General features: G+C 43.4%; 23 non-coding genes across 23 annotated transcripts; all 23 read left to right on the top strand.

The window, feature by feature from the left end:
* The first annotated feature begins 9,324 nt into the window (after nt 1–9,324).
* trnap-cgg (transfer RNA proline (anticodon CGG)) lies at nt 9,325–9,396 on the top strand. The gene has a single exon. It is a non-coding gene; the product is annotated as a tRNA-Pro (tRNA).
* Nucleotides 9,397–9,946: 550 nt separating this feature from the next.
* Nucleotides 9,947–10,018, top strand: trnap-cgg (transfer RNA proline (anticodon CGG)). Its single transcript has one exon. It is a non-coding gene; the product is annotated as a tRNA-Pro (tRNA).
* A 551-nt stretch (nt 10,019–10,569) lies between these two features.
* Nucleotides 10,570–10,641, top strand: trnap-ugg (transfer RNA proline (anticodon UGG)). Its single transcript has one exon. It is a non-coding gene; the product is annotated as a tRNA-Pro (tRNA).
* Nucleotides 10,642–10,911: 270 nt separating this feature from the next.
* Nucleotides 10,912–10,983, top strand: trnap-cgg (transfer RNA proline (anticodon CGG)). The gene has a single exon. It is a non-coding gene; the product is annotated as a tRNA-Pro (tRNA).
* A 550-nt stretch (nt 10,984–11,533) lies between these two features.
* On the top strand, nt 11,534–11,605 carry trnap-cgg (transfer RNA proline (anticodon CGG)). The gene has a single exon. It is a non-coding gene; the product is annotated as a tRNA-Pro (tRNA).
* Nucleotides 11,606–12,155: 550 nt separating this feature from the next.
* trnap-cgg (transfer RNA proline (anticodon CGG)) lies at nt 12,156–12,227 on the top strand. The gene has a single exon. It is a non-coding gene; the product is annotated as a tRNA-Pro (tRNA).
* Nucleotides 12,228–12,778: 551 nt separating this feature from the next.
* On the top strand, nt 12,779–12,850 carry trnap-ugg (transfer RNA proline (anticodon UGG)). Its single transcript has one exon. It is a non-coding gene; the product is annotated as a tRNA-Pro (tRNA).
* A 270-nt stretch (nt 12,851–13,120) lies between these two features.
* On the top strand, nt 13,121–13,192 carry trnap-cgg (transfer RNA proline (anticodon CGG)). The gene has a single exon. It is a non-coding gene; the product is annotated as a tRNA-Pro (tRNA).
* A 551-nt stretch (nt 13,193–13,743) lies between these two features.
* On the top strand, nt 13,744–13,815 carry trnap-ugg (transfer RNA proline (anticodon UGG)). Its single transcript has one exon. It is a non-coding gene; the product is annotated as a tRNA-Pro (tRNA).
* Nucleotides 13,816–14,085: 270 nt separating this feature from the next.
* Nucleotides 14,086–14,157, top strand: trnap-cgg (transfer RNA proline (anticodon CGG)). Its single transcript has one exon. It is a non-coding gene; the product is annotated as a tRNA-Pro (tRNA).
* A 551-nt stretch (nt 14,158–14,708) lies between these two features.
* On the top strand, nt 14,709–14,780 carry trnap-ugg (transfer RNA proline (anticodon UGG)). The gene has a single exon. It is a non-coding gene; the product is annotated as a tRNA-Pro (tRNA).
* Nucleotides 14,781–15,277: 497 nt separating this feature from the next.
* On the top strand, nt 15,278–15,349 carry trnap-cgg (transfer RNA proline (anticodon CGG)). The gene has a single exon. It is a non-coding gene; the product is annotated as a tRNA-Pro (tRNA).
* Nucleotides 15,350–15,900: 551 nt separating this feature from the next.
* trnap-ugg (transfer RNA proline (anticodon UGG)) lies at nt 15,901–15,972 on the top strand. The gene has a single exon. It is a non-coding gene; the product is annotated as a tRNA-Pro (tRNA).
* A 270-nt stretch (nt 15,973–16,242) lies between these two features.
* trnap-cgg (transfer RNA proline (anticodon CGG)) lies at nt 16,243–16,314 on the top strand. The gene has a single exon. It is a non-coding gene; the product is annotated as a tRNA-Pro (tRNA).
* A 551-nt stretch (nt 16,315–16,865) lies between these two features.
* On the top strand, nt 16,866–16,937 carry trnap-ugg (transfer RNA proline (anticodon UGG)). Its single transcript has one exon. It is a non-coding gene; the product is annotated as a tRNA-Pro (tRNA).
* A 270-nt stretch (nt 16,938–17,207) lies between these two features.
* On the top strand, nt 17,208–17,279 carry trnap-cgg (transfer RNA proline (anticodon CGG)). Its single transcript has one exon. It is a non-coding gene; the product is annotated as a tRNA-Pro (tRNA).
* A 551-nt stretch (nt 17,280–17,830) lies between these two features.
* trnap-ugg (transfer RNA proline (anticodon UGG)) lies at nt 17,831–17,902 on the top strand. Its single transcript has one exon. It is a non-coding gene; the product is annotated as a tRNA-Pro (tRNA).
* Nucleotides 17,903–18,398: 496 nt separating this feature from the next.
* On the top strand, nt 18,399–18,470 carry trnap-cgg (transfer RNA proline (anticodon CGG)). Its single transcript has one exon. It is a non-coding gene; the product is annotated as a tRNA-Pro (tRNA).
* Nucleotides 18,471–18,741: 271 nt separating this feature from the next.
* trnap-agg (transfer RNA proline (anticodon AGG)) lies at nt 18,742–18,813 on the top strand. The gene has a single exon. It is a non-coding gene; the product is annotated as a tRNA-Pro (tRNA).
* A 551-nt stretch (nt 18,814–19,364) lies between these two features.
* Nucleotides 19,365–19,436, top strand: trnap-ugg (transfer RNA proline (anticodon UGG)). Its single transcript has one exon. It is a non-coding gene; the product is annotated as a tRNA-Pro (tRNA).
* Nucleotides 19,437–19,706: 270 nt separating this feature from the next.
* trnap-cgg (transfer RNA proline (anticodon CGG)) lies at nt 19,707–19,778 on the top strand. The gene has a single exon. It is a non-coding gene; the product is annotated as a tRNA-Pro (tRNA).
* Nucleotides 19,779–21,109: 1,331 nt separating this feature from the next.
* Nucleotides 21,110–21,181, top strand: trnap-cgg (transfer RNA proline (anticodon CGG)). The gene has a single exon. It is a non-coding gene; the product is annotated as a tRNA-Pro (tRNA).
* Nucleotides 21,182–21,313: 132 nt separating this feature from the next.
* trnap-cgg (transfer RNA proline (anticodon CGG)) lies at nt 21,314–21,385 on the top strand. The gene has a single exon. It is a non-coding gene; the product is annotated as a tRNA-Pro (tRNA).
* The last annotated feature ends 967 nt before the right edge of the window (nt 21,386–22,352 follow it).

Raw genomic sequence — 22,352 nt, 5'->3', positions numbered from 1 at the left:
TGTGTGTGTGTGTGTGTGTGTGCGCGTGTGTGTGTGTGTGTGTGTGTGTGTGTGTGGTTTTGTGTGTGGTGTGTGATTAGCTGATGTTTCTCTTTTTGCATACTGTATACCTACTAGCTAACCACAATTTAAAGCTATGGGTTGGTTATGATGTTCAAATACATTTGTTATATTTGTTAAAATTACTCATTACATCCTGACAGCAATCAATAAATCAAATGCTCTGACAAAAAAAAAAGAAAGAAGAAAAATACGGCATCTGTGGCTGTCACAGGACTGTAAGAAGACCGTCCAGTCATCTCATTCGACCCGAATACATTGATTGGATGGGCTAAATGCCTATCTACATACCTGCCTGCATTTCTCATTGCGCGTCACTGTAGTATTCCACAAGCTGCTAGTCATGTTTGTGCTTAGACATTCATTATGATATGTGTAGCTTCATGTTGATCATTTTGGGGGAGTGGCTTTGACGGGAGGCCTGATGCGATGGACTGTCAGTGTTGCCAACTTGGCGACTTTCTCTCTAGATTTAGCGAGTTTTGGGGCTAATGCTGTTAGCTACTTTCATTGGAAAAGAGTTGGCAGCACTTGGCTGGGTTTTTTGGTTGGATCATTTTTTTAAATCTAGCTTCTTCTTGCTAGTTTCTCAACATTACCCAACAATATTATATATTTTGGGTTGAATTACAATGTTTTTTTTTCTCTGTTTTTTCTCTCCTTTTGATAAATTAAAAGCAGACATTAAAGTGCAATTTCAGAATTATTCTATATTCCAAGATTTAACCTGTTGTCGAATTTCCCCTCTAGGGATTAAAAAAGGATTTATTTTAATCTTACCACAGAGAATACAATGCTCAAATTTGAATCATTACTTACCTTGATTACATGGCGTCTAAGCATGTCAGATCACTGTCCTGTCATTCTGTCTGTATGACCACCATCATGAATCAATAAACCAAGATCAAATCATTGAATAAATGAAGTGTCTAAATGTTCACAGTGAGATCAAATAAAATAAGATAATCCTTTATTAATCCCACAGAGGGGAGATTTGCAGTGTCACCGCAGTAAAGGGGACAGAGCAAACAGCGAGATGCATCAGTATAAAGTTGTACAGTGGTATACATTTATATTTTACAATGAATGCAATGTCAGTTTTGGTGTGTACAGTCTACTGGGAGCAGCGGTGATTGTAGAGTCTGACAGCAGCAGGAAGGAATGACCTGTAGTATCTCTCCTTCACACACTGTTAGTGAAGGAGCTGCCCAGTGCTGTCAGAGTGTCCTGCATGGGATGGAACAGTTCTCCATCAGGGATAATAGCTTAGCCATCATTCTCCTGTCTCCCGCCACTTCCACTGGATCGCGGGGGGGGGGGGGGACAGAGCCGGCCTTCTTAACCAGTCTGTTAAGTCTCTTCCTGTCAGCGGTCGAGATGCTGCTGCCCCCAGCAGACCACTCCGTAGAAGATGGCTGATGCCACCAACGAGTCAAAAAAGTTCATCGGGAGTGTTCCCTGCACTCCAAAAGACCTGATTTTCCATCTCTTTTTGTAAAGTGCGTTTGTGTTGTCTGTCCAGTCCAGTTTATTGTTCAGGTGAAACACCCAGGTACTTGTAAGATTTCACCATCTGTCCATTCCCTGGATGTTCACTGGTACAGGAGGAGAGTGTTTGCACCTGCGGAAGTCCACCACCACCACCTCATTGGTTCTCCCTGCGTTGATCTGAAGGCGGTTCTGCTGGCACCAATCTGTTTCATTCTGTTCCGTTCTTCATAAACCATACAGAATGGACGGTTAAAGCATTGTACTTGCTTACTTGTGACTTTATTCAATCAGACTGTTAGAATGCCCGAACAGTCTTGGAGGCAATGAGGAGAAGTCCACAACCGATGACGTTTCAGCATGAAAACATTTTATTTTTCTTTCCCCGCACCGTACACACATGTTGGCCTCCACATAAGTATTGCCCACTCGACTTAGATTCACCAGCCTTATATAGCCCATTCAATTGGCACATACAATTCCTCATATTAATTACAACACACAAATATACAAAAATAAAAAAATCTATTTACATAAAACCATTACCCAAAATATAAATACTCTTAATAAATACACACCTAAATATCTTTACTAAATACCAATAAATATTTCACCTTAATAAATACATTTAAAACAGTCCCACCAAACTCCCTTCTACCCACTTCCCACTGGTTTTACCCTCCTGAAACTATTTATGGGTGCGCAAGCCCCTGGGGATCTCTTTCGCCGGAACACCCTGGGAGACGGAAACAGGCAGAGGTAAATCTATGCATGATATTGACATGACCGTTTTAATGTTAATACAAGTCAATCTACAATCTTCAATCTACTTCCTTATCCCACATTACCTTCTTCCACTACTGGGGTATAAATCAATGTGCATTTTAATAAATATTTTGGTATTTTACAGGAGAAAACGACGAGGAGGAATCGCCCCGCTTCCCCACTGTATAATACCCCGCACACCAGCCTCACTGTACTGAAATATATCGACAATAAATTAATTGATCAATAAATACATCTGTGTGTTTATTTACCCTGTTAACAAAATGTGTCAATAAGTGCGTTCAATAACCATTTATGCATTGTAATTATAGTTATAGTTAAAGTTACTATAATTAACCTCCAGTAACGGCGAGCTGTCGTTACACAGACAGTCCACACAATAACTCAGCTCTGGATAGCATTACTTTGGTCTGTGTCACACTCTAACAGTTCCCTGAAACAACATCAACTAGGAACAAACAATCCTATTGTTACACAACTCACAAAGTCCTGGATCAGTTCTATGTATTCCCTGTCGTCCCCGTCTGTGATCAGGCCGATGATTGCAGAGACGTCAGAGAACTTTTGCAGGTGGCAGTTAGCTATGTTGTGTGTGAAGTCAGCAGTGTAAATGGTGAGGAGGAAGGGAACCAGAAGTGTTTCCCGCGGGCCGGAAATGCAGATAAGCATGTCGGACTGACAGTCCTGTATACTCACACGCTGTGGTCGGTTGGGGAGGATGTCCAGGATCCATGCTGTGAAGTGGTGGTCCACCCCCCGTGCACTCCAACTTGTCCCTCAGAAGCTCGGGCTGTATGGTATTATCGAAAAACATGATTCTCACAGTGCTCCCAGCCTTTTTTCCAGGTGAGAGAGGGATCTATGTAGGAGGTACATGACAGCGTTATCCACCCCCGATGCCAGGTTGATAGGCGAACTGTAGCGGGTCCATTGATGATCTCAACAGCAGGAAGAGATGGACAAGGACCAGCCTCTCCAGTGACTTCATCAGGTGAGATGTCAGTGCCACCGGCCTATAGCTGTCGGCACTGGTACCACGCAGGAGGTTTTCCACAGCTGTGGCACTCTCCCCACCTTCAAGCTCAGGTACAGAGGGACAAAAGGCTGATCAAATCTATTGAGGAATAGTTTCAGATCATTCACCCACAAGGCTGGGAGTTGGGGTCCTTGTAACCTGAGATGGTTTTAAGACCCCCTCCAGACTCCATTGATGTTGTTCTGCTGCAACTGATTCTTTATTTTCCTACCTGTAGCTGTTTTTTTCCCCACCCTGATCCTCCTCCTCAGCTCTCTCTGCTCATTCTCCAGCTCCTCCTTATTTCCTGACCTTAAAGCCCTTTTTTTCTCCTTGGGGAGAGCGTTTATGTCAGGAGAAATCCACAGTTTGGTGTTGGAGAAAAACACTGTACAACCCTACATCATTCTCCACACAGAAGTTGATATAGTCCGTTATACAGTGTGTGTGAGACCATCAATGTCCTCCCCATGAGCTTCACTAAAAGCTACCCGCATTGTTGAATCAAAACAGTCCTTCGTAGCCTCGTCAGTCTCTTCGGACCATCTTTTCACTGGGAGAGTGACAGCTGGCTGCCTGTGTATGAGAGGTTTTGTATACAGGCAGGAGGTGCACCGAGTTGTGATTAGATCATCCCAGGGGAGAGAGAGGTGAGGAGTTGCAACGCTTCCTTGTTGTAGGCATAAAATTAATACAGTGTTTTATTGTCTCTGGTGTGGCATGTAACATACTGAGTGAATGTGGGCAGAATAAGAAGGTGGGTTTTGTGTCTGCAGCCTGCTTGTAGCTGAGTGGATGACATCACAGACCGCATCAGTTTTGGCAAACTCAACGGGTTTAGTGTCCATAGTGCACGGATAAGTTAAAAAGTAATTAAATGTAAAAAAAAAGTACAACAAAACCAAGCTGAATTAAAGTGTATTACAGTATGTTTGTGTGTTTGTGTGTGTGTGTTTTTGTGTGTGTTTGTGACAAAGTGCATGGCCCTGATGCCAAGCTGTTTTTCCTCAGTCTGAACGGTCAAATAGCTTTTTCCCCCCCTTTAGCAGCTCAGGTAAATTTTGTCTGTGTATGTCTGTGTGTGCGTGTGTGTGTGTGTGTGTGTGTGTGTGTGTGTGTGTTTGTGTGTGACACCATGTGCCTCATTTTGTGTACAGTGTAAGCCATCATTGTGTGTGTGAATACAGGTTTCCAGGGAGTTCTACCTCAGGCAGACGGAGTACGTTTCTTACTTCTATACAAGCAAAGGTTACCTCTCTGGAGCAGCCCACTGCCCAACAGGCCTTTACACACACACAAGGAGAGGCAGGAATGTATACACATACACATACACATACACATACACATACACATACACACACCAGTGGAGGCTGGTCCATAGATTTGAGAGGCAAGAGAGTTGTTGGAAAAAAGTAGTAGTTCAAAAAAGAGTAATTGGTTGAAATAAACCATTACCAAATCTCAGAATCATTTATAAAATAATTTGTCTTTCTTCTTTGGAATAAAAATTGTATTGATTTAAATTCTGATTAAAATGCCTCAACAGCGACCCTGCAGGGCAGAGGGGAAAGGACAGCCTGTGTGTGTGTGTGAAGTGGTTGTGGCAGCTTGGGAGGTCAGGGAGAACGAGAACCCTCTGTCCTCCGTTAGGGCGGGACATCTTATATCAACTCAATGCATTTCACTTTTTTACATGCTTGTCTGTGATTGGCCAAAACACGTCAAATGAGGCTGCTCCTCCCTTAGCTAGTTACAAATCAACAACAGCAGAATACATGATTGACAGCTCGTTGGTCCAATGGTGATGTCCAAATGTCGTCTTCAGTCTCTACCTCTGTATTGTAAGTGACAAACTTGTTTTACTGCTTAATTGTTCATTTTACATAAGAAAGTAAAGATAAGTCACCTAGGCAACTAGTGTAGTAATAATAATAATTTATACAACACTTGTCAAATTTAAGTACAAAGTCCTTTCCAGATTAAAAGATTTACAAAAAATCTAAATCCCATGGAAGCCCCCCATAAGATAAAATGAGCAACATGAGAGCACATATATCTAGCAGCACTGAGTCTATTCAGAAAATGGAGGTGGAAGTGCAAAATACGAGAAATAACTTAATAAAATAACATGACGCCACAGTGGGTTGGTTTTCCTCCCGTCCTCCCCAATTTTTTTAGTCACCAGCTACCACTGACACACACACACACACACACACACACACACACACACACACACACACACACACACACACACGCACACACACACACACAGACACACACACACACATACCTGCCTGGTCTCCTACAAACTACATTCCCATACTACGAAACTGCATTGTGATTTACGTTGTGTTTTTTATACGTATCACATTTGATATAGTCAGCAAAAGTAGGGAGGAGGTCGGGGTGGACGGGTATAGGTCAACACAGGTCATTCACTCAGGAGGCAGCCGTTCGTGTCCCGTGTGAATTTAAGGAAAACACTGTGCCTGACATTTGAAAATGCTGTCATTTGAATTGTGGGAGGTTGAGGTTTTGGAAAAAAAGATCATCACACTAAATTTGTATTTGATTATACACTTCAACTTTTTCCATCTTTTCATTTTGTCTTTCTTACCCTCAATTTCAGTTTTCTTGGATTTTGTTCTTTCTGATTTTGCACCCTGATAGCAGTAAGCCTATATTACCTCCTCTTCTTTCTCTTCTGGTTCTTTATTCTTTCAACAGGGTTTTGCAAAAATGAAAAAAATGTTACAAAATGCCCCTAATCAATGGGTGTTAGCTTTAGCTTAAAATATGGCTACTGGGTTTGTTTGTGTGTGCATGTTCGTATGCCTTTTTCTGCTTCTTTGTCTGTATATGTGTATATGGTCATGTACTTGCTGGTATCATTAGTATGTGTATCAGCTATCTCTTGATTCTGTACCTACTAGCTACTCCTGCTCTGTGTTGTGCATGTGTGCGTGTGCTCTGGATTATACACCTTCCTGGCTAGTTTGGCCTTGGGAAGACAAATAGCTCCCCTGCCCTTTACTTCAATGCTCGGCGCTCTTCAGGGCACGTTAGCTAATTGGCTAACACCATTAATACTGCTAATTACCATTAGCCTTTATACCCACAGACTCTCTCTCTTTCACACACAAAGTTGAATTTTGCACACATGTCCATACATTGGTAGATACACCCACACAGCCCCAGCACACACACACACACACACACATGCTGTACATGCAATGCCTACCTGCCAATAATGAGCCAGACGATAATTGCTTGAAACAAGTCAACCATGTCACCTCTGTTATTATGCCCTGGTCATCAATATGGACTGAGGAAAAAGACAGAGTGTGTGTGTTTATGTGTGTGTGAAAGGGAGAGCGAAAGACAGAAGAAGAGAGTGGCAAAGAGGAAGGGAGAAAGGGTGGTGATGCAATTGATTGGCAACATGATTGAATGGCTGAAAAGTGAGACTCAAAGTCCAAAGCACTGCTAGCGGCCCTTACAGGCTGCAATGTTCATTACAGCCAACAATACAAAGGTGTTGGACAGAACAAGCAACATACTGACATTTTGTATTTTTAAAGCCTCACCACTAGTAGTAAGGGTGGCACCAGTGGAACATCCACTGGGTCATTAAACCAAAAGGGTTTAGCCACAAAAGAGAAGGAATGTGATCAGCAAATGTAATGGAAATATTATAAGGGAGTTATCTTGCATACATGGGTTGTCCCAATCTGAAAGAATTCATCCTCTGGGGAGTATATAAAATGAGTAAAAATGATGGCAACCTTGAGCAAATTTTTGAAAATTGGATTCAAAAGTGACCGGACTTGGTAATGGTCATATGTTAACCAAAAATTGGAGAGTGAAAGTGAAACCTCAAGCTTTTTAATCTGAAGCATCTGGGATTGTCTCCTGTTCCAACCCGGTCTCTGTCACAACTCGTCAAAATACCACCGCTTGGTCTTGGTCGGCATCTGATACTGACACACTTCTTAGTGTCCGTACTACGGGAATGCACCAGGCTTTCAACTAACCCCAATGTAAACCCATATATGTCATTATTAGACGGTCAGAGGAACTGACATTGTATAAAGAGCAATAAAGTGCAGGGGTTGGATGGGTCAAACAGTCGGTATTGTTGCACTAATGTTGCTTTGGCAAACAACCAACTTTCTTTGTCATGTGAAAAAAAAGTGATTTTAATTGAATTCAATTAGAGTAAAGGCAAGACCGAGTAAAATATCATATCAGTGTGCGAAAAGGAGCAAAATGAGATAAGAAATGAAAAAGATTGTGATCCAATTGGAGACAAAGAAGGGCTTTCCTCGTCTCTCTCAACAATGCTCTTTCCCCTCAGGCCAATCCTTTTTCAATTAGTGATTAGACAATTGTGTATATCAATACTGTGTGGCGCGAGAGACTAGAAATACTGTGTCTCCCTGGTTCTTGTTTCTCTTTCTTTGTTCAACTCAGGACCATTTGGGAAAGTGATAATTCTGTTTTTTCAGCATGTCATCAATGCAAAATTGTTGGACAAAACACCTGTACTCCTTTTTGACGGGAGGAAAAGAATTACGAAGGGAACTGTTGAGAAACTCAGGTTCAATTATATCATTAATATAGGTATTATTCTCATATGGCAGTTACTGGACTAAACATGATTCCATGGGGCTTTGTTAGCTTGGAGAGTTGATCTAAGGGATTGATTCATGCTAAGCCCAAGCACTAGAGAGGAGAGATAGAAACATTTAATTTTAGTGAGCCAAAAAAAAAGGGTTGTAAACAACGTGCGCTTTACAATTTGGCAAATGCAGTGGCTTCCCAGTGACATTGTTTTGCGTTGCAGAAGAAATTGAGCCAGGTTCAACTTTTATGCAGGATGACCACGCGTTTTGTTTGCCAAGCCATGCTCTTTTAAGACAGATGCCAAATAATGGAAATGGTATGGCAGTTGTAGGTTGAAGCAGAATTTTGTGGGGTGGACATCAAATGTTGCTTAATTTGCTCATTTGTTAGGGGTATGATTATCTTATGCATATGATTCTCGTATGGCAGTTGTAGATCTAAACAGGATTTTGTTGGGCGGACATGAAATGCCACTTGCCTGTCTTGTTGGTCTAGGATTATGATCCTCATTTTGGGGGTGAAAGATCAAGGGTTAAAATCCCAGACGAACCCAAGATCTAGAGTGGGGTCATGGCGACACTAAGTGAGCGAAAAACAGTGCAGTAAAAAAAATGTGTGCTTTACAATTTGGCCAATGCAGTGCCTTGCAGGTAACATTGTGTTGCCTTGTAGCCAAAATTTGCTGCATTTTTTTCAAGGCTATGCTAAAGTAAGACACGTGTCTTATGGAAGACACATGCCAAATAATGGAAATTTTATAGAACTTGCAGATCTAAGCAGGTTTTTCTTGCTCTTTAAAATTTGGTCGATGCAGTGTTTTGCCTGTAAAGTGTTAAAATCCCGGACGAGCCCCAAAGCTTCAGTTCGATGTTAGAGACGGCTTGCTTTAGTGACTAAAAAATAAATGTGAGTCTTGCAATTTGGACAATGCAGTGCCTTGTTGTTACCAGCGTGCTTGTTATAGCAAAAATTGAGTCACGTTCGTCGAAGGTTCAGGACAATCTTGCACATTTTGCCAAGCCATGCCAGTTCGATGTTAGAGACAGCTTGCTTTAGGGACTGAAAAATAAATGTGAGTCCTGCAATTTCAACGATGCAGTACCTGGCTGGTACCATCGTGTTGAAATGAAGCAAAAAATTTGCCATGTTTCAGTTTTTTTGCAGGGCAACCTGGATTTATCGCCGAGCCATGTTTATGGAGGACACATCATCCTTTTTTGCAGGAAGACCGTGCATTGTTTGCCAAGCCATGTCTATTAAAGACACATGTCAAATAATGGAAATGTATTGAACTCGCAGACCTAAGCAGGATTTGGTCAGGCGGACATCAAACAAGTGGTCTTTTGCGGGGCTCGTTGGTCTAGGGGTATGATTCTCGCTTCGGGTGTGAGAGGTCCCGGGTTCAAATCCCGGACGAGCCCCAAAGCTTCAGTTCGATGTTAAAGACAGCTTGCTTTAGTGACTAAAAAAGAAATGTGAGTCTTGCAATTTGGACAATGCTTTGCCTTGTCATTGCCAGCGTGCGTGTTCTAGCAAAAATTGAGTCACGTTCGTCTTAGGTTCAGGACAATCTTGCACTTTTTGCCAAGCCATGTCTATTAAAGACATATGCCCAATAATGGAAATGTATTGAACTCGCAGACCTAAGCAGGATTTGATCGGGCGGACAGGGCTTTAGTAATTGAAAAATAAATGTGAGTCCTGCAATTTCAACGATGCAGTACCTTGCCGGTACCATCGTGTTGAAATGAAGCAAAAAATGAGCAATGTTTCAGTTTTTTTGCAGGGCAACCTGGATTTATCGCCGAGCCATGCTTATGGAGGACACATCATCCTTTTTTGCAGGAAGACCGTGCATTGTTTGCCAAGCCATGTCTATTAAAGACACATGTCAAATAATGGAAATGTATTGAACTCGCAGACCTAAGCAGGATTTGGTCAGGCGGACATCAAACAAGTGGTCTTTTGCGGGGCTCGTTGGTCTAGGGGTATGATTCTCGCTTCGGGTGTGAGAGGTCCCGGGTTCAAATCCCGGACGAGCCCCAAAGCTTCAGTTCGATGTTAAAGACAGCTTGCTTTAGTGACTAAAAAAGAAATGTGAGTCTTGCAATTTGGACAATGCTTTGACTTGTCATTGCCAGCGTGCGTGTTCTAGCAAAAATTGAGTCACGTTCGTCTTAGGTTCAGGACAATCTTGCACTTTTTGCCAAGCCATGTCTATTAAAGACATATGCCCAATAATGGAAATGTATTGAACTCGCAGACCTAAGCAGGATTTGATCGGGCGGACAGGGCTTTAGTAATTGAAAAATAAATGTGAGTCCTGCAATTTCAACGATGCAGTACCTTGCCGGTACCATCGTGTTGAAATGAAGCAAAAAATGAGCAATGTTTCAGTTTTTTTGCAGGGCAACCTGGATTTATCGCCGAGCCATGCTTATGGAGGACACATCATCCTTTTTTGCAGGAAGACCGTGCATTGTTTGCCAAGCCATGTCTATTAAAGACACATGTCAAATTATTGAAATTGTATTGAAGTCTCAGAGCTAAGCAGGATTTGGTCGGGTGGACATCAAACAAGTGGTCTTTTGCGGGGCTCGTTGGTCTAGGGGTATGATTCTCGCTTTGGGTGCGAGAGGTCCCGGGTTCAAATCCCGGACGAGCCCCAAAGCTTCAGTTTGATGTTAGAGACAGCTTCTTTTAGTGACTAAAAAAGAAATGTGAGTCTTGCAATTTGGACAATGCAGTGCCTTGTTGTTACCAGCGTGCGCGTTATAGCAAAAAGTGAGTCACGTTCGTCTTAGGTTCAGGACAATCTTGCACTTTTTGCCAAGCCATGTCTATTAAAGACATATGCCCAATAATGGAAATGTATTGAACTCGCAGACCTAAGCAGGATTTGGTCGGGCGGACATCAAACAAGTGGTATTTCGCGTGGCTCGTTGGTCTAGGGGTATGATTCTCGCTTCGGGTGCGAGAGGTCCCAGGTTCAAATCCCGGACGAGCCCCAAAACTTCAGTTCGATGTTAGAGAAAGCTTGCTTTAGTGACTAAAAAATAAATGTGAGTCCTGCAATTTGGACAATGCAGTGCCTTGTTGTTACCAGTGTGCGCGTTATAGCAAAAAGTGAGTCACGTTCGTCTTAGGTTCAGGACAATCTTGCACTTTTTGCCATGCCGTGTCTATTAAAGACATATGCTCAATAATGGAAATGTATTGAACTCGCAGACCTAAGCAGGATTTGGTCGGGCAGACAGGGCTTTAGTGACTGAAAAATAAATGTGAGTCCTGCAATTTCAACGATGCAGTACCTGGCTGGTACCATCGTGTTGAAATGAAGCAAAAAATTTGCCATGTTTCAGTTTTTTTGCAGGGCAACCTGGATTTATCGCCGAGCCATGTTTATGGAGGACACATCATCCTTTTTTGCAGGAAGACCGTGCATTGTTTGCCAAGCCATGTCTATTAAAGACACATGTCAAATAATGGAAATGTATTGAACTCGCAGACCTAAGCAGGATTTGGTCAGGCGGACATCAAACAAGTGGTCTTTTGCGGGGCTCGTTGGTCTAGGGGTATGATTCTCGCTTCGGGTGTGAGAGGTCCCGGGTTCAAATCCCGGACGAGCCCCAAAGCTTCAGTTCGATGTTAAAGACAGCTTGCTTTAGTGACTAAAAAAGAAATGTGAGTCTTGCAATTTGGACAATGCTTTGCCTTGTCATTGCCAGCGTGCGTGTTCTAGCAAAAATTGAGTCACGTTCGTCTTAGGTTCAGGACAATCTTGCACTTTTTGCCAAGCCATGTCTATTAAAGACATATGCCCAATAATGGAAATGTATTGAACTCGCAGACCTAAGCAGGATTTGATCGGGCGGACAGGGCTTTAGTAATTGAAAAATAAATGTGAGTCCTGCAATTTCAACGATGCAGTACCTTGCCGGTACCATCGTGTTGAAATGAAGCAAAAAATGAGCAATGTTTCAGTTTTTTTGCAGGGCAACCTGGATTTATCGCCGAGCCATGCTTATGGAGGACACATCATCCTTTTTTGCAGGAAGACCGTGCATTGTTTGCCAAGCCATGTCTATTAAAGACACATGTCAAATAATGGAAATGTATTGAACTCGCAGACCTAAGCAGGATTTGGTCAGGCGGACATCAAACAAGTGGTCTTTTGCGGGGCTCGTTGGTCTAGGGGTATGATTCTCGCTTCGGGTGTGAGAGGTCCCGGGTTCAAATCCCGGACGAGCCCCAAAGCTTCAGTTCGATGTTAAAGACAGCTTGCTTTAGTGACTAAAAAAGAAATGTGAGTCTTGCAATTTGGACAATGCTTTGCCTTGTCATTGCCAGCGTGCGTGTTCTAGCAAAAATTGAGTCACGTTCGTCTTAGGTTCAGGACAATCTTGCACTTTTTGCCAAGCCATGTCTATTAAAGACATATGCCCAATAATGGAAATGTATTGAACTCGCAGACCTAAGCAGGATTTGATCGGGCGGACAGGGCTTTAGTAATTGAAAAATAAATGTGAGTCCTGCAATTTCAACGATGCAGTACCTTGCCGGTACCATCGTGTTGAAATGAAGCAAAAAATGAGCAATGTTTCAGTTTTTTTGCAGGGCAACCTGGATTTATCGCCGAGCCATGCTTATGGAGGACACATCATCCTTTTTTGCAGGAAGACCGTGCATTGTTTGCCAAGCCATGTCTATTAAAGACACATGTCAAATTATTGAAATTGTATTGAAGTCTCAGAGCTAAGCAGGATTTGGTCGGGTGGACATCAAACAAGTGGTCTTTTGCGGGGCTCGTTGGTCTAGGGGTATGATTCTCGCTTTGGGTGCGAGAGGTCCCGGGTTCAAATCCCGGACGAGCCCCAAAGCTTCAGTTTGATGTTAGAGACAGCTTCTTTTAGTGACTAAAAAAGAAATGTGAGTCTTGCAATTTGGACAATGCAGTGCCTTGTTGTTACCAGCGTGCGCGTTATAGCAAAAAGTGAGTCACGTTCGTCTTAGGTTCAGGACAATCTTGCACTTTTTGCCAAGCCATGTCTATTAAAGACATATGCCCAATAATGGAAATGTATTGAACTCGCAGACCTAAGCAGGATTTGGTCGGGCGGACATCAAACAAGTGGTATTTCGCGTGGCTCGTTGGTCTAGGGGTATGATTCTCGCTTCGGGTGCGAGAGGTCCCAGGTTCAAATCCCGGACGAGCCCCAAAACTTCAGTTCGATGTTAGAGAAAGCTTGCTTTAGTGACTAAAAAATAAATGTGAGTCCTGCAATTTGGACAATGCAGTGCCTTGTTGTTACCAGTGTGCGCGTTATAGCAAAAAGTGAGTCACGTTCGTCTTAGGTTCAGGACAATCTTGCACTTTTTGCCATGCCGTGTCTATTAAAGACATATGCTCAATAATGGAAATGTATTGAACTCGCAGACCTAAGCAGGATTTGGTCGGGCAGACAGGGCTTTAGTGACTGAAAAATAAATGTGAGTCCTGCAATTTCAACGATGCAGTACCTGGCTGGTACCATCGTGTTGAAATGTAGCAAAAAATTAGCCATGTTTCAGTTTTTTTGCAGGGCAACCTGGATTTATCGCCGAGCCATGTTTATGGAGGACACATCATCCTTTTTTGCAGGAAGACCGTGCATTGTTTGCCAAGCCATGTCTATTAAAGACACATGTCAAATTATGGAAATTGTATTGAAGTCTCAGAGCTAAGCAGGATTTGGTCTGGCGGACATCAAACAAGTGGTCTTTTGCGTGGCTCGTTGGTCTAGGGGTATGATTCTCGCTTTGGGTGCGAGAGGTCCCGGGTTCAAATCCCGGACGAGCCCCAAAGCTTCAGTTTGATGTTAGAGACAGCTTCTTTTAGTGACTAAAAAAGAAATGTGAGTCTTGCAATTTGGACAATGCAGTGCCTTGTTGTTACCAGCGTGCGCGTTATAGTAAAAATTTAGTCACGTTCGTCTTAGGTTCAGGACAATCTTGCACTTTTTGCCAAGCCATGTCTATTAAAGACATATGCCCAATAATGGAAATGTATTGAACTCGCAGACCTAAGCAGGATTTGGTCGGGCGGACATCAAACAAGTGGTATTTTGCGTGGCTCGTTGGTCTAGGGGTATGATTCTCGCTTCGGGTGCGAGAGGTCCCGGGTTCAAATCCCGGACGAGCCCCAAAACTTCAGTTCGATGTTAGAGAAAGCTTGCTTTAGTGACTAAAAAATAAATGTGACTCCTGCAATTTGGACAATGCAGTGCCTTGTTGTTACCAGCGTGCGCGTTATAGCAAAAAGTGAGTCACGTTCGTCTTAGGTTCAGGACAATCTTGCACTTTTTGCCATGCCGTGTCTATTAAAGACATATGCTCAATAATGGAAATGTATTGAACTCGCAGACCTAAGCAGGATTTGGTCGGGCAGACAGGGCTTTAGTGACTGAAAAATAAATGTGAGTCCTGCAATTTCAACGATGCAGTACCTGGCTGGTACCATCGTGTTGAAATGAAGCAAAAAATTAGCCATGTTTAATTTTTTTTGCAGGGCAACCTGGATTTATCGCCGAGCCATGTTTATGGAGGACACATCATCCTTTTTTGCAGGAAGACCGTGCATTGTTTGCCAAGCCATGTCTATTAAAGACACATGTCAAATTATGGAAATTGTATTGAAGTCTCAGAGCTAAGCAGGATTTGGTCGGGCGGACATCAAACAAGTGGTCTTTTGCGTGGCTCGTTGGTCTAGGGGTATGATTCTCGCTTTGGGTGCGAGAGGTCCCGGGTTCAAATCCCGGACGAGCCCCAAAGCTTCAGTTTGATGTTAGAGACAGCTTCTTTTAGTGACTAAAAAAGAAATGCGAGTCTTGCAATTTGGACAATGCAGTGCCTTGTTGTTACCAGCGTGCGCGTTATAGCAAAAATTGAGTCACGTTCGTCGAAGGTTCAGGACAATCTTGCACATTTTGCCAAGCCATGCCAGTTCGATGTTAGAGACAGCTTGCTTTAGTGACTGAAAAATAAATGTGAGTCCTGCAATTTCAACGATGCAGTACCTGGCTGGTACCATCGTGTTGAAATGAAGCAAAAAATTTGCCATGTTTCAGTTTTTTTGCAGGGCAACCTGGATTTATCGCCGAGCCATGTTTATGGAGGACACATCATCCTTTTTTGCAGGAAGACCGTGCATTGTTTGCCAAGCCATGTCTATTAAAGACACATGTCAAATAATGGAAATGTATTGAACTCGCAGACCTAAGCAGGATTTGGTCAGGCGGACATCAAACAAGTGGTCTTTTGCGGGGCTCGTTGGTCTAGGGGTATGATTCTCGCTTCGGGTGTGAGAGGTCCCGGGTTCAAATCCCGGACGAGCCCCAAAGCTTCAGTTCGATGTTAAAGACAGCTTGCTTTAGTGACTAAAAAAGAAATGTGAGTCTTGCAATTTGGACAATGCTTTGCCTTGTCATTGCCAGCGTGCGTGTTCTAGCAAAAATTGAGTCACGTTCGTCTTAGGTTCAGGACAATCTTGCACTTTTTGCCAAGCCATGTCTATTAAAGACATATGCCCAATAATGGAAATGTATTGAACTCGCAGACCTAAGCAGGATTTGATCGGGCGGACAGGGCTTTAGTAATTGAAAAATAAATGTGAGTCCTGCAATTTCAACGATGCAGTACCTTGCCGGTACCATCGTGTTGAAATGAAGCAAAAAATGAGCAATGTTTCAGTTTTTTTGCAGGGCAACCTGGATTTATCGCCGAGCCATGCTTATGGAGGACACATCATCCTTTTTTGCAGGAAGACCGTGCATTGTTTGCCAAGCCATGTCTATTAAAGACACATGTCAAATTATTGAAATTGTATTGAAGTCTCAGAGCTAAGCAGGATTTGGTCGGGTGGACATCAAACAAGTGGTCTTTTGCGGGGCTCGTTGGTCTAGGGGTATGATTCTCGCTTTGGGTGCGAGAGGTCCCGGGTTCAAATCCCGGACGAGCCCCAAAGCTTCAGTTTGATGTTAGAGACAGCTTCTTTTAGTGACTAAAAAAGAAATGTGAGTCTTGCAATTTGGACAATGCAGTGCCTTGTTGTTACCAGCGTGCGCGTTATAGCAAAAAGTGAGTCACGTTCGTCTTAGGTTCAGGACAATCTTGCACTTTTTGCCAAGCCATGTCTATTAAAGACATATGCCCAATAATGGAAATGTATTGAACTCGCAGACCTAAGCAGGATTTGGTCGGGCGGACATCAAACAAGTGGTATTTCGCGTGGCTCGTTGGTCTAGGGGTATGATTCTCGCTTCGGGTGCGAGAGGTCCCGGGTTCAAATCCCGGACGAGCCCCAAAACTTCAGTTCGATGTTAGAGAAAGCTTGCTTTAGTGACTAAAAAATAAATGTGAGTCCTGCAATTTGGACAATGCAGTGCCTTGTTGTTACCAGTGTGCGCGTTATAGCAAAAAGTGAGTCACGTTCGTCTTAGGTTCAGGACAATCTTGCACTTTTTGCCATGCCGTGTCTATTAAAGACATATGCTCAATAATGGAAATGTATTGAACTCGCAGACCTAAGCAGGATTTGGTCGGGCAGACAGGGCTTTAGTGACTGAAAAATAAATGTGAGTCCTGCAATTTCAACGATGCAGTACCTGGCTGGTACCATCGTGTTGAAATGTAGCAAAAAATTAGCCATGTTTCAGTTTTTTTGCAGGGCAACCTGGATTTATCGCCGAGCCATGTTTATGGAGGACACATCATCCTTTTTTGCAGGAAGACCGTGCATTGTTTGCCAAGCCATGTCTATTAAAGACACATGTCAAATTATGGAAATTGTATTGAAGTCTCAGAGCTAAGCAGGATTTGGTCTGGCGGACATCAAACAAGTGGTCTTTTGCGTGGCTCGTTGGTCTAGGGGTATGATTCTCGCTTTGGGTGCGAGAGGTCCCGGGTTCAAATCCCGGACGAGCCCCAAAGCTTCAGTTTGATGTTAGAGACAGCTTCTTTTAGTGACTAAAAAAGAAATGTGAGTCTTGCAATTTGGACAATGCAGTGCCTTGTTGTTACCAGCGTGCGCGTTATAGTAAAAATTTAGTCACGTTCGTCTTAGGTTCAGGACAATCTTGCACTTTTTGCCAAGCCATGTCTATTAAAGACATATGCCCAATAATGGAAATGTATTGAACTCGCAGACCTAAGCAGGATTTGGTCGGGCGGACATCAAACAAGTGGTATTTTGCGTGGCTCGTTGGTCTAGGGGTATGATTCTCGCTTCGGGTGCGAGAGGTCCCGGGTTCAAATCCCGGACGAGCCCCAAAACTTCAGTTCGATGTTAGAGAAAGCTTGCTTTAGTGACTAAAAAATAAATGTGACTCCTGCAATTTGGACAATGCAGTGCCTTGTTGTTACCAGCGTGCGCGTTATAGCAAAAAGTGAGTCACGTTCGTCTTAGGTTCAGGACAATCTTGCACTTTTTGCCATGCCGTGTCTATTAAAGACATATGCTCAATAATGGAAATGTATTGAACTCGCAGACCTAAGCAGGATTTGGTCGGGCAGACAGGGCTTTAGTGACTGAAAAATAAATGTGAGTCCTGCAATTTCAACGATGCAGTACCTGGCTGGTACCATCGTGTTGAAATGAAGCAAAAAATTAGCCATGTTTAATTTTTTTTGCAGGGCAACCTGGATTTATCGCCGAGCCATGTTTATGGAGGACACATCATCCTTTTTTGCAGGAAGACCGTGCATTGTTTGCCAAGCCATGTCTATTAAAGACACATGTCAAATTATGGAAATTGTATTGAAGTCTCAGAGCTAAGCAGGATTTGGTCGGGCGGACATCAAACAAGTGGTCTTTTGCGTGGCTCGTTGGTCTAGGGGTATGATTCTCGCTTTGGGTGCGAGAGGTCCCGGGTTCAAATCCCGGACGAGCCCCAAAGCTTCAGTTTGATGTTAGAGACAGCTTCTTTTAGTGACTAAAAAAGAAATGTGAGTCTTGCAATTTGGACAATGCAGTGCCTTGTTGTTACCAGCGTGCGCGTTATAGCAAAAATTGAGTCACGTTCGTCGAAGGTTCAGGACAATCTTGCACATTTTGCCAAGCCATGCCAGTTCTATGTTAGAGACAGCTTGCTTTAGTGACTGAAAAATAAATGTGAGTCCTGCAATTTCAACGATGCAGTACCTGGCTGGTACCATCGTGTTGAAATGAAGCAAAAAATTTGCCATGTTTCAGTTTTTTTGCAGGGCAACCTGGATTTATCGCCGAGCCATGTTTATGGAGGACACATCATCCTTTTTTGCAGGAAGACCGTGCATTGTTTGCCAAGCCATGTCTATTAAAGACACATGTCAAATAATGGAAATGTATTGAACTCGCAGACCTAAGCAGGATTTGGTCAGGCGGACATCAAACAAGTGGTCTTTTGCGGGCTCGTTGGTCTAGGGGTATGATTCTCGCTTCGGGTGAGAGAGGTCCCGGGTTCAAATCCCGGACGAGCCCCAAAGCTTCAGTTCGATGTTAGAGACGGCTTGCTTTAGTGACTAAAAAAGAAATGTGAGTCTTGCAATTTGGACAATGCTTTGCCTTGTCATTGCCAGCGTGCGCGTTCTAGCAAAAATTGAGTCACGTTCGTCTTAGGTTCAGGACAATCTTGCACTTTTTGCCAAGCCATGTCTATTAAAGACACATGTCAAATAATGGAAATTGTATTGAACTCGCAGACCTGAGCAGGATTTGGTCGGGCGGACATCAAACAACTGGTCTTTTGCGCGGCTCGTTGGTCTAAGGGTAGGATCCTCGCTTAGGGTGTGAGAGGTCCCGGGTTCAAATCCCGGACGAGCCCCAAAGCTTCAGTTTGATGTTAGAGACGGCTTGCTTTAGTGACTAAAAAAGAAATGTGAGTCTTGCAATTTGGACAATGCTTTGCCTTGTCATTGCCAGCGTGCGTGTTCTAGCAAAAATTGAGTCACGTTCGTCTTAGGTTCAGGACAATCTTGCACTTTTTGCCAAGCCATGTCTATTAAAGACATATGCCCAATAATGGAAATGTATTGAACTCGCAGACCTAAGCAGGATTTGATCGGGCGGACAGGGCTTTAGTAATTGAAAAATAAATGTGAGTCCTGCAATTTCAATGATGCAGTACCTTGCCGGTACCATCGTGTTGAAATGAAGCAAAAAATGAGCAATGTTTCAGTTTTTTTGCAGGGCAACCTGGATTTATCGCCGAGCCATGCTTATGGAGGACACATCATCCTTTTTTGCAGGAAGACCGTGCATTGTTTGCCAAGCCATGTCTATTAAAGACACATGTCAAATTATGGAAATTGTATTGAAGTCTCAGAGCTAAGCAGGATTTGGTCGGGCGGACATCAAACAAGTGGTCTTTTGCGTGGCTCGTTGGTCTAGGGGTATGATTCTCGCTTTGGGTGCGAGAGGTCCCGGGTTCAAATCCCGGACGAGCCCCAAAGCTTCAGTTTGATGTTAGAGACAGCTTCTTTTAGTGACTAAAAAAGAAATGTGAGTCTTGCAATTTGGACAATGCAGTGCCTTGTTGTTACCAGCGTGCGCGTTATAGTAAAAATTGAGTCACGTTCGTCTTAGGTTCAGGACAATCTTGCACTTTTTGCCAAGCCATGTCTATTAAAGACATATGCCCAATAATGGAAATGTATTGAACTCGCAGACCTAAGCAGGATTTGGTCGGGCGGACATCAAACAAGTGGTATTTTGCGTGGCTCGTTGGTCTAGGGGTATGATTCTCGCTTCGGGTGCGAGAGGTCCCGGGTTCAAATCCCGGACGAGCCCCAAAACTTCAGTTCGATGTTAGAGAAAGCTTGCTTTAGTGACTAAAAAATAAATGTGACTCCTGCAATTTGGACAATGCAGTGCCTTGTTGTTACCAGCGTGCGCGTTATAGCAAAAAGTGAGTCACGTTCGTCTTAGGTTCAGGACAATCTTGCACTTTTTGCCATGCCGTGTCTATTAAAGACATATGCTCAATAATGGAAATGTATTGAACTCGCAGACCTAAGCAGGATTTGGTCGGGCAGACAGGGCTTTAGTGACTGAAAAATAAATGTGAGTCCTGCAATTTCAACGATGCAGTACCTGGCTGGTACCATCGTGTTGAAATGAAGCAAAAAATTAGCCATGTTTCAGTTTTTTTGCAGGGCAACCTGGATTTATCGCCGAGCCATGTTTATGGAGGACACATCATCCTTTTTTGCAGGAAGACCGTGCATTGTTTGCCAAGCCATGTCTATTAAAGACACATGCCATATAATGGAAATGGTGTTGAAGTCTCAGACCTAAGCAGAATTTGATGAGACGGACATCTATCAATTAGTCATTCACTTGGCTCGTTGGTCTAGGGGTAGGATTCTCGCTTAGGATGCGAGAGGTCCGGGGTCCAAATCCTGGATGAGCCCCAAAGCTTCAGTTTGATGTTAGAGATGGCTTGCTTTAGTGACTAAAAAAGAAATGTGCGTATTGCAATTTGGACAATGCTTTACCTTGTCGTTGCCAGCGTGCGCGTTCTAGCAAAAATTGAGTCACGTTCGTCTTAGGTTCAGGACAATCTTGCACTTTTTGCCAAGCCATGTCTATTAAAGACATATGCCCAATAATGGAAATGTATTGAACTCGCAGACCTAAGCAGGATTTGGTCGGGCGGACAGGGCTTTAGTGACTGAAAAATAAATGTGAGTCCTGCAATTTCAACGATGCAGTACCTTGCTGGTACCATAATGCCATAATGGAAATTGTATTGAAGTCTCAGAGCTACGCAGGATTTGGTCGGGCGGACATCAAACAAGTGGTCTTATGCGTGGCTCGTTGGTCTAGGGGTATGATTCTCGGACGAGCCCCAAAGCTTCAGTTCGATGTTATAGACAGCTTGCTTTAGTGACTAAAAAAGAAATGTGCGTCTTGCAATTTGGACAATGCTTTGCCTTGTCGTTGCCAGCGTGCGCGTTCTAGTAAAAATTGAGTCACGTTCGTCTTAGGTTCAGGACAATCTTGCACTTTTTGCCAAGCCATGTCTATTAAAGACATATGCCCAATAATGGAAATGTATTGAACTCGCAGACCTAAGCAGGATTTGGTCGGGCGGACATCAAACAAGTGGTCTTTTGCATGGCTCGTTGGTCTAGGGGTATGATTCTCGCTTCGGGTGCGAGAGGTCCCGGGTTCAAATCCCGGACGAGCCCCAAAGCTTCAGTTCGGTGGTAGAAAAAGCTTGCTTTAGTGAGTCCATTATGCCCAATAATGGAAATTATATTGAAGTCTCAGACCTAAGCAGGATTTGGGTGGGTGGATATCAGATGATTGATGTTTTGCATGGCTCGTTGGTCTAGGGGTATGATTCTCGCTTCGGGTGCGAGAGGTCCTGGGTTCAAATCCCGGACGAGCCCATGAACTTTACTCCTGTGGTAGCAACAGCTTTCTCTATTGAGCAAAAAAAGAAAGTTGTACCTTACAATTTGAACGATGCAGTATCTTGCCGGTACCATCGTATTGAAATGAAGCAAAAAATGGGCCATGTTTGATTTTTTTGCAGGACAACCCTGAATTTATCGCCAAAGTAATGCTTATGGAGGACACATCCTCCTTTTTTGCAGGAAGACCCTGCATTGTTTGCCAAGCCATGTCTATTAAAGACATATGCCCAATAATGGAAATGTATTGAACTCGCAGACCTAAGCAGGATTTGGTCGCGCGGACATCAAACAAGTAGTGTTTTGCGTGGCTCGTTGGTCTAGGGGTATGATTCTCGCTTAGGTTGCGAGAGATCATGGGTTCAAATCCCGGATGAGCCCAACAGCATGTGTACGGTGGTATTGACAGTTCACTTTAGTGACTGAAAAATAAATGTGCATTTAACAATTTGGACAGCACAGTGCCTTGCCGGTACATTTTTGTGGGTTCTAGCAAAAATTGAGTCACCTACGTCTTTTGTGCAGGACGATCCTGCACTTTTTGCAAAGCCATGCCTATCGATGAAACATGCCAAATATTGGAAATTATATTGAAGTCGCAGACTTCAAAATAAGTCCTGACTGGTGTTTTGCATGGCTCGTTGGTCTAGGGGAATGATTCAAATCCCGGACGAGCCCATGAGCTTTACTCCTGTGGTAGCAACGGCTTACTCTATTGAGCAGAAAAAGAAAGTTCTACCTTACAATTTGAACGATGCAGTATCTTGCCGGTACCTTCGTCGAAATGAAGCAAAAAATGAGCCATGTTTGATTTTTTTGCAGGACCACCCTGAATTTATCGCCAAGCCATGCTTATGGAGGACACATGCCAAATAATGGAAACTGTATTGAAGTCGCAGACCTAAGCAGGATTTGGTCGGTGGGACATCAAACAATTGGTCTT

The sequence above is a fragment of the Sebastes fasciatus genome, chromosome 10 (assembly GCF_043250625.1).
Source record: "Sebastes fasciatus isolate fSebFas1 chromosome 10, fSebFas1.pri, whole genome shotgun sequence".
Taxonomy (NCBI): Eukaryota; Metazoa; Chordata; class Actinopteri; order Perciformes; family Sebastidae; genus Sebastes; species Sebastes fasciatus.
The sequence above is the reverse complement of the archived record's forward strand: the minus strand, read 5'-3'. Positions and strand labels throughout refer to the sequence as shown.